Source organism: Malania oleifera, chromosome 11 (assembly GCF_029873635.1).
Source record: "Malania oleifera isolate guangnan ecotype guangnan chromosome 11, ASM2987363v1, whole genome shotgun sequence".
In the NCBI taxonomy this organism is placed as follows: Eukaryota; Viridiplantae; Streptophyta; class Magnoliopsida; order Santalales; family Ximeniaceae; genus Malania; species Malania oleifera.
Window position 1 is genome coordinate 68225785 of NC_080427.1, and position 9498 is coordinate 68235282.

The window sequence follows — 9498 nt, forward strand, 5'->3', positions numbered from 1 at the left end:
ACTGCGTATTGATTTGCACAACAAATTGGTATCAAAGCATTGTTGTAATAGCTTTTGGAATTTCTTCTGCAAATTTTGATGTAGTTAAGTTTGACGAAACGGGAAAGTTTGGACTATGCCAGAGAAGGATTAAACATCTATTAGTGTAGTAAGGTATGGTGAAGGCATTATACAAAGGTTAACCGGAAGGCATGGATGAAACAAGTTGGAAGGAATTGGAAGCAAAGGTTGTGGTGACAATCAAACTTTCTTTGGCCGATGACATGCTATATCATGTAATGGATGAGGAATCTTTCACAATTGTTTGGAAGAAACTAGAAAGCCAATATATGTCTAACTTTTTAATGAACAAATTATATCTTAAGCAGAATTTGTATTGGCTTAAGATGTTGGAAGGTTCATATTTGAACCAACAGATTGATGCATTAAATCAGATTGTAAGTGATTTGATGTGGGTTGATGAGAAGCTGGAGGAAGAAGGCAAGCCATTGATGCTATTGAATTCCCTACCTGCATCTGACACGTACAAAAATTTGGTTACGACTTTAACATAGGGCAAAGAAACCCTAAATTTGGAAGAGGTAACACATGCACTACTGGGTCTTCATCAAAGAAAGAAGGCTAGTGATGAAATTTCACATGGTGAAGGGCTTGTGGTAAAGGGTAACCAGGAATGTGGGAGAACAGAGTGGATGAAGCTGTAAAAAGTTTCAATCGTAGTCTAAGAAGAAGAAGGATATTCAATGTTTTAGATGCGGGAAAAAGGGGCATATAAAATCAGAGTGTTTAGAGAGAAATAAAGGGAATGCAAAAAATCAAGAAGGTTCTTCAAAGTCAGCGAATGTAGTTGATGAAGGGAACTCAGAAAACAATGATGGTGATATGCTTTTTGTTTCATCTGAGTCTGATCGCCTTACGGATTCTTGGATCCTAGATTTAGTGTGCTCCTACATTATAACATCAAATAATGAATGGGCCAGCACCTACAAGTCAGTTAATTCTAGTTCTATTCTAATGAAATATGATACTTCATGCAAAATTGTTGGAGTAGGAAACATAAGAATTAAAATGTTTGATTGTGTTGTGAGAACATTACGTGATGTAAGACACATACCAGATCTACGAAAGAGTTTAATTTCATTGGGCACTTTGGATTGTAACATATTTAGTTACAAGCCTGAAAGTGGGATTATGAAGATGTGTAAAGGTGTTCTAATAGTGATGACGGGATAGAAGTTAGTGGGAAATATCTATGCACTGCAGGGTATTGCAGTAATAGGTGGAGCTGCAATCGTAGATTATGAGATAGATAATATTATTTCGTGGCATATGTGGTTAGGGCATATGGGTGAGCATGGGATGAAGGAACTTCATAAAAAGAGTCAGTTGAAGGGTATTAAAACATGCAAGTTGAATTTTTGAAAGTATCGTGTTCTTGGAAAACAAAACAGAGTGTAGTTCAAAACAGCCACTCCTAATATGGAGGATATCCTTGACTACATTCATTCGAATGTTTAGGGGGCAGTGAGAGTAGCATCACGGGGTGAACATATGTACTTTGTGAGCTTCTTCAATGATTACTCATGGAAGGTTTGGGTGTACTTCTTGTAGAACAAGTCAGAGACATTTGCTAGGTTTAAATTGTGGAAAGTAGAGGTGGAAAACCAGACCAGGAGGAGAATTAAATATCTTAAGATAGATAATGGAACCGAGTATGCCGATTCAATGTTCATGGAGTTTCGTGTGAAACATGGCATTAGGAGATATTTCATAGTTCTTCAGAAACCACAACAAAATGGTGTGAAAAAAAGGATGAAGCAAACTCTAACTGAAAGAGCTTGGTGTCTCAAGTTAAATGCATGACTTACTAAGAATTTTTGGGTTGAGATAGTGAGTATGACTTGTTTCTTGGTTAATTGATCACCAAGGGCATCACTAATGGGGAAAGTTGCAGAGGAGGTACAGATAGGAAATGCGGTAGACTACTCTAGTTTGAGAGTATTTAGTTTTCATCTCATGTGCACATTTCTAATGAGGAGAGATCAAAGCTTGATGAAAAGTTTAGATACTACATTTTTTTGGGGTATTAGAAAGGTGTGAAAGGGTTCAAGTTGTGGGATCCAATGGCAAACAAGGCGGTGATCAGTAAAGACTAGGTTTTCGATGAGAAAACCATGGTGAAGCATACCTAGGAGGAAGATAAAGAGAAACATGAGCTAGAAAACTAGAGCAGAGATGAGCATGTGATGTAGGTGAAGTTAGAGACTCAGGGTAGTGATGAAAGTATTCAGAATATAGGGAGCTCTAGCTCAGGAAACCATCAAGATAACAGTATCGCTATACACAGACCTAGACGCACCATCAGACCACCACCCAGGTATGGATTTGATGATCTGACATCTTATGCTCTCTTTACCAGTTGTAAGGATCCAACTACTTTTCAAGAGGCGGTGCACAACCAAGAGAAAAATATATGAATAGGTGCTATAATGGAGGAAATGGAGTCATTTCAAAAGAATTAGATGTGGGATTTGGTAGAGCTTCTAGAAGGGAAGAGGGCGATAGGTTGCAAGTGGTTGTATAGAAAGAAGGAAGTAGTATAAAAAAAGGAAGGAGATAAGTTCAAGGCACAGTTAGTAGCAAATGGATACTCACCAAAGAAGGGGGGTTGATTATGATGAAATCTTCTCCCCCGTGGTTAGGCACACTTCCATCAGGGTAGTTTTGGGATTGGTGGCACATTATGATATGTAATTGGAGCAAATGGACGTAAAAATAACGTTTCTCCATGGTGATTTGGAGGAGTAGATTTATATGGTACAACCAAAAGGGTTCGGTCAACTCAGACATGGGCATTTGGTTTGTGAAGTAAAGAAGTCACTTTATGAGCTAAAACAATCTCCAAGGTAATGGTACAAACGTTTTGACTCCTATATGATTCGGGTAGGCTACAAGAAGTGTGAGCATGATTGCTGCTTGCATATTAAGGGTCTTGATGACAATTCTCTTATTTTTTTGTTACTTTATGTTGGTGACATAACAATTGCTGCAAAGGATATCACTAAGGTAAATCAGTTGAAGACTCTATTGAATAAAGAATGTGACATGAAAGATTTGGGTGCAACTAAGAAAATTCTTGGGATAGAGATTTGTAGGGACAAGACTAGAGGGAGATTGTGGTTATCTTAGGGCAGTTATGTGGAAAAGGTGATGGAGAGGTTTAGCATAACTAATGCAAAATCGGTAAGTACACCATTAGCAGATCACTTTAAATTTTCTACCGCTCAATGCCCAAAGATGGATGATGATATCCGTGACATGTTAAAGGTACCCTATGCTAGTGCGGTGGGGTGTTTAATGTATGATATGGTATGTACAAGAACGAACCTAACACAAGCTGTCAGATTGGTAAGTAAGTTTCTTTTAAATTCGGGTAGACAACATCGAGATGCCGTCAAATGGATTTTCAAATACTTACGGAGTACTTCTCATTATGGCATCATGTTCGACAAGCAACAGAGTGATCTGTCAGTTATTGAATATGTTGATGCGGATTATGCAAGGGATCTGGATGACAAGAGGTCTACAACAGGGCATGTATTTACACTTGTGGGAGAACCTATTTATTGGAGGTCTATAGTACAATCTTTGGTTGAATTATCAACAATTGAGTCAAAGTATATGGCAGTCACCGAAGCTGGTAAGGAAGCATTATGGTTAGTTTAGTCAAGGAGCTAGGTATACAACAAGGTGTAGTTCAGCTGCGTTGTGATAGTCAGAGTGTTATCTATTTGGTGAAGAATCGAGTGTATCATGTAAGAACCAAACATATAGATGTGAGGTTCCACATAATCCAAGAGTTTATGTCGTCAGGTGAACTTGCGCTTAAGTAAGTTTATACTTTAGAGAACGCATCATATATCTTGACAAAGCCAGTTATCACGGATAAGTTGAGGCATTGCTTGGACTTGTTGAATGTCTCCAATTGCTAGACGGGAGGCAGTCCTAACTTATATCCCATGGAGGAGGAGCAGGTTTATGTTTTCAGTTTTCTCCTAAGGGACGTATATTCGTCAAGGTGGAGATTGTTGTAATATGTGGATCATATATGGAGTGAAAGGCATGTACAAAGAGAAAACATGGATGAAAACAGGAATGCTAACTTGAGGAGGAAACCGTCAATGGTTTCCTTGAAGTTGTCAACTGTTTAGTCCAAGTGTAGAGAAACAGTTGACTATTTTGTCCTATTACATCAATTGTTTGCTCTCGGGAAAGTTACTCAACGTTGGTTTTCAAATTTTGAATTAAAAAATTGGATAGGTTGGGTTTTGGAGAGAAAGCCTCCGAGAGAGTTATATATACATGTTGTCTAATGTAACTCAGCGTCTTTGGACACAAGATAGTGAAAATTTCATTACCATTTTCTCCCGTGGATGTAGGCATTGTTAAACCACATAATTCTTCGTGTCATTATTTTATTGCTTTCATTATGATCTACGTGATTGTGTTTTCTATATATTTCAATGTTAAATTCTGCATCATGAAATTTTTTGTTTCCACTGCGCCTTGATTTGCACAACAATAATATCATGGTTGCTCAAGAAGTTCTTTACTTTGAATGATCCAAGAGTAAGACAAGATTGATTGGCAACAAAAAAAGGTTTGGCCAAATCCTGCAAGAAAGTATTAATTGGAATGTCCTTAATAATGTACTATATGCATGGTTTTGATTTCTAGCTCATGGTTTAAGTTTATTACTTATTTTTCTAATAGTGGAATAGTGAGAATCTTGAGAAATTTAAGCCTAGATGAGGGCTTTGACAAGATGTTCTCCTTTCCTTCTATATTTTTGTTACTAACAAAGAGGAGGATTAATGATAAAGAACAAAAGCCTTTGAAGACTATAGCTAGGGGCCCATTAGTTCTATATTGGCTTTTTGTGGATGGTGTTTTATTGTAAATCCTTTTGTGAGTTATTTTTCATTTAGGCATAGTGGTCATAATTATAAAAAAAAATAAAATAAAAACTTGCATATTCCCTAAGCACTTTGCAATGCGATGCTCAAATTTTCTTTTGACACCCAATTAAGGGAGATATAAGATGTTATTAATGGATGTCCTTTATTATGGGAAGGGGAGGACCATTTCAATAATATGCTATAAAATAAATAGAGTAAGATTTAGGAAAACTAGATTTTTAAACATAGTTGCAAGATTAAATTTTCCATAAACAATGTTTCTTGCTATGTTGATTTATGTCATGTATACCAGTTGACTTCCTTTTGCTACCTGTGTTAATATTAACCTGAGTGAGGGGAGACTTTCTCTGACTGAACACTTGAGGGGTGGGACTAACCTTCTAAGCTTGGAGAAGGTCAATGTGCCTAGAAATTGTGATGGTCTTTTTTTAAGAGGTGCAATGGAGAATAATACTTCTAGAGTTAAAGGTTTTAGTAACCTTCATCACATATTCAGTTAGTTGGTATCAATATGAGTATCGAGGATGATAAATGCAGGATGATTAATCATCATTGAGTTGGTTTAAGCTATACCCCTTTTTGAGAGGGATCTAATAATAGATGTAGTTATATGAGCAAATTTATTTTGGGCAATGTTCTATTTACAAACATCTCAACCCCTTTGAGAGATTGTATATTTTCTACCCCTATAGCTTATGATTTAAGATCTCTTAATAAGATAGAATAGGATAGACTCTCATTGGGTGTTTACACATCTAAATTCAGGTATAAGTTAATTTGTAACAATTGGAAATGGATTAAGAGATTGGATATGCCTAGAAAAAATACTAACTTTCTTTAGTTTGTTCATTGCAAAATTATTCTTGCAAAGAAAAGATATGCAACCAAAACATGTGCATTTTTTTTTATTAGTGCTAAGGAAGTAAGAAAGACATCTTGCAGCAAACTTAGCTACGAGTGCCCAGCTAGTGTAGAAGGCTCTTTAGAAAAACTCCTTTCAGATAGTAAGTACGAATTAATAAAAAATTTATTCTTTTGGATTTTGTCCTAGAGCATAAAATTTTTTCACTCTAGTTTTTTTTTTTTTTTTTTTAAACAAATTAAGATTCTAAATAAAAAAGCAAAAATGTTAAACTTGACTCATAAATTTAGTTCGCAAGAAAACCCATTTTATTCATATCACCTTAAAATTTTCATGTTTGCAGAACTTCTTAACCCACACACATTACAAACACATGTTATACACATATCTTGTATACCCAATACAAAATATACATCATAAGAGATTCAAATATGATCCATCAAATGAAGCCTTCTCGCAAACTTTTTTGGTATATAGACATGGAGGATAGTAGAAAGGAATAAGTTACACTAGCAATAGGTCTTTTGTTAAAGTCCTTACCTTCTTGATTGTTTTGAAAATATTTTGGACATATACATGTACATGTATATATATATATATAAGTACCAAGAAAGGAACCAAATCTAGAACAGGATACTAACTAAATACGCCAAATTAGTAAAAGACAAACATAATGAATCATTTATGAATATAAGAGAAGGTTGGCATTTCAAGATTAGTTTGTATATGACATCCATTTTTTTTTTTCTAATCTTTTCTTGTTAGTGGCCCCTAAAAAAATGAGGTCCTTTAAGAGAGTTCACATTGGACCACTCTCACCCTTTTGAACAAGACATGTTTCTGCATGTTAAATCTATTCATGAACAAATCAATGGTGGTATAATCCCACACATTAATCAATCAACAATTAATGAATAATTCTATGGATTCCCTAATTGGACCACTTTCGTTTTGATTGGAGCTCGGCAAGTCCTTGCAAGTTAAGTGAGCAAATTAGTTACCATTTCATAAAAGAAAAAAAGAAAAAATCATCCATACCAAGGCGTCAACCAATCAACAACCCTCATTAATCGTGATTGAGAACCAATAAACTATCTCATCAATCCTTCTATTTCCAAGTTAGAGTTTTTCATGTATAAAATTTCAAATCCACATGTAGAGTTTTGGAAATTCACCATTAGTCAATTGCTTTCCAAGGTATAAAACACATAACCCATTATATCACACAATTTTACCACTTTTGCACTATTTGTATTCATCAATTTCACAAATAATAAATGAACCACTTATACGCCCCACGGGCATGGTGCGGTGGAAAGGTATCAGCAAGTAAGAAAGAGCATCGAGGGTTCAAATTCAGTTAGATACACTCACGAAGCCAGCAATATCCGTAGATGGTGAGAGTTTACTCTATAAGCTAGCAGGGACCGTGGATGGTGAGAGTTCGCTCCGTGAGCCAGCGAGGACTGTGGATGGTGAGAGCTCTTAGTGAGCCAACAGGGACTGTGGATGGTAATGGAAACGTGTCCCAAGGGTCGGGTTGACCGAACGTCCAACTGATGCACAAAAGTCGTGTCCGCATTCCGGACTTTACCTTGATCTGCGAGACCCTAATCAGTGAGACCTGAGCACAGAGGACGCTGATCCGTAGGTTTGGTGCCACACCAGGGGGTCCAAAGGACTCATTGGTGGCTGGAGTTCCTATGTAATCAAATAAATAAATAAATAGATAAATAAATAAATAAATGAACCACTTAACAACAAATCGACACAAATTACGTAATTGGTACAATAATTGTGGACACATCATTTTGTCCGAGGCCAAATATAAAACAAATTTATTTATTTATTTATTGCATGAAGAAAGTACAAAATATAAAGAAAGCAACATAAAATACAAAAAAATTAATGAAAAAAAATACAAAAAAGGGGGTCCTGAATATAGCAAGAAAATATAGAATGCAAGGAATACATAAGAAATACAGGGAAATACAAGTGATACAAAAAAAAAAAAAAAAAAAAAAATACACAAGGAATATACAAAAGAATATTTGGATCTTCCCAAATGCCTCTGCTGGCACTTACACACGCACAAAGAGAAAAAGTTAGGGAAAATTAGCAATAAAAATGGGGGATTTCTTTCTTAAATTAGTTGATTCTGCAATAAAATTGAATGATTTGTTTCTTAAAATTGATTGATTTATAATAAAGATGGGTGATTTGTTCCACAATCAAATTGATCGGCTTGAAAACCATATGGAAGGAAATCAATAAGGGAAATACATTTTCAATGAGCCTCGCCCTAGGATGGGAATTTTCTATCAGAAGGTAAGCACACGCATGGAAGGGTAAGTGATAAGGAAAGTGACAATGGGGAAAGGATTGATTCATTAGCTATAAGGGATTGCTTTGGTTTTAACGCTTGCTGAGGCCTTAACCCTATAAATACAGGCTTTTGCAAGAGGAGAAAACACACGAAGTAATTGAGAGGCACAATAAAAAGGCAATTGATATATGTAGAATTGATAGGCCATACACTCAATATTCGGTGTATCTTGAAAGAGATACCAGTTAAGAGAGTAGAGTGAGGAAGATTGGTTGAAAGAAGAGCAGACCAAGTCGTTCCTAAGAAAACTGAGAGTTTAGAGTGCTGAAGGACCAAAACCCAAGGATCCTATACAGCCTGAAGGATTTTCTGAACCAAGGAGTGGAGGTAGAATACATATGAGCAAAGAAAAGACCAACACCAAAAGAAAAGCAACATGAGGAGTGACTCTAGATAAGAAGACCAGAGGAGTTGGAGGCTTGAGGTTAGAATCAACTTCACATCCATGCATAACCTTGTTTTCATAATATTCATGTAAATTTTATGCTAAGATTAAGATATGAACATATTCGTGACCTACGGACCCTAGGACCCAGGTCCAGTTTGGACCTACATCAACTAATCCCTAAGTTCAAGCCCATGAAGCCCCAAGAACATGGTTTTAAAAGCCCCACGACCCAGACCCATACTAACAAAAAAAAAAAAAAACAAGAGCCCAAGAACCCAGTGTTAAAAGCCAAATGTTTTGAAAAGGCCTAGGTATGTTTTAAGAAGCCCCGACCCAAGTCATTTTAAGAAAAATAGAACCCAAGGACCCAATTTCAAAAAAAAAAAAAAAAAGGGCCCAGCCCAACCTATTTTAAAAGCCCTAAGGCCAAGTTACAAAAAGCCCAGCTTATTTTTTTTTCTTTTTTATTTTTATTTTTTTAAAACAAGCCCATCCTGTTTTGAAAGCCCCAAGGCCCAGTTTCAATAAGCCTAACCTATTTTAAAAAGCTTAAATTTTAATTAAGCCCGCATGGGCCAAACTTGACCTGACTGAGTCCAAAGACACCACGAGCCCACTGGGGCTTAACCTATGTCACCCAGCCAAAGTCACCACAAGCCTAGTTTGACTTAGCCAACCTAACCCAACCATCCTAGCCCAACCTAACCTAACCATCCCAGCCCAACCTAACCAAACCATCCCAACCTAATCTAATTGCCAGCCATTGGTCAAGCTCAAGTGGGCCTAACCTAACCAAGCCTTAGCCAAAACCCAAACCACAAACCTATATCCAGCCCTAGTTGAACCCAACCCGAGTCAAACCCCAGGACTTGCTTGGCTTCCC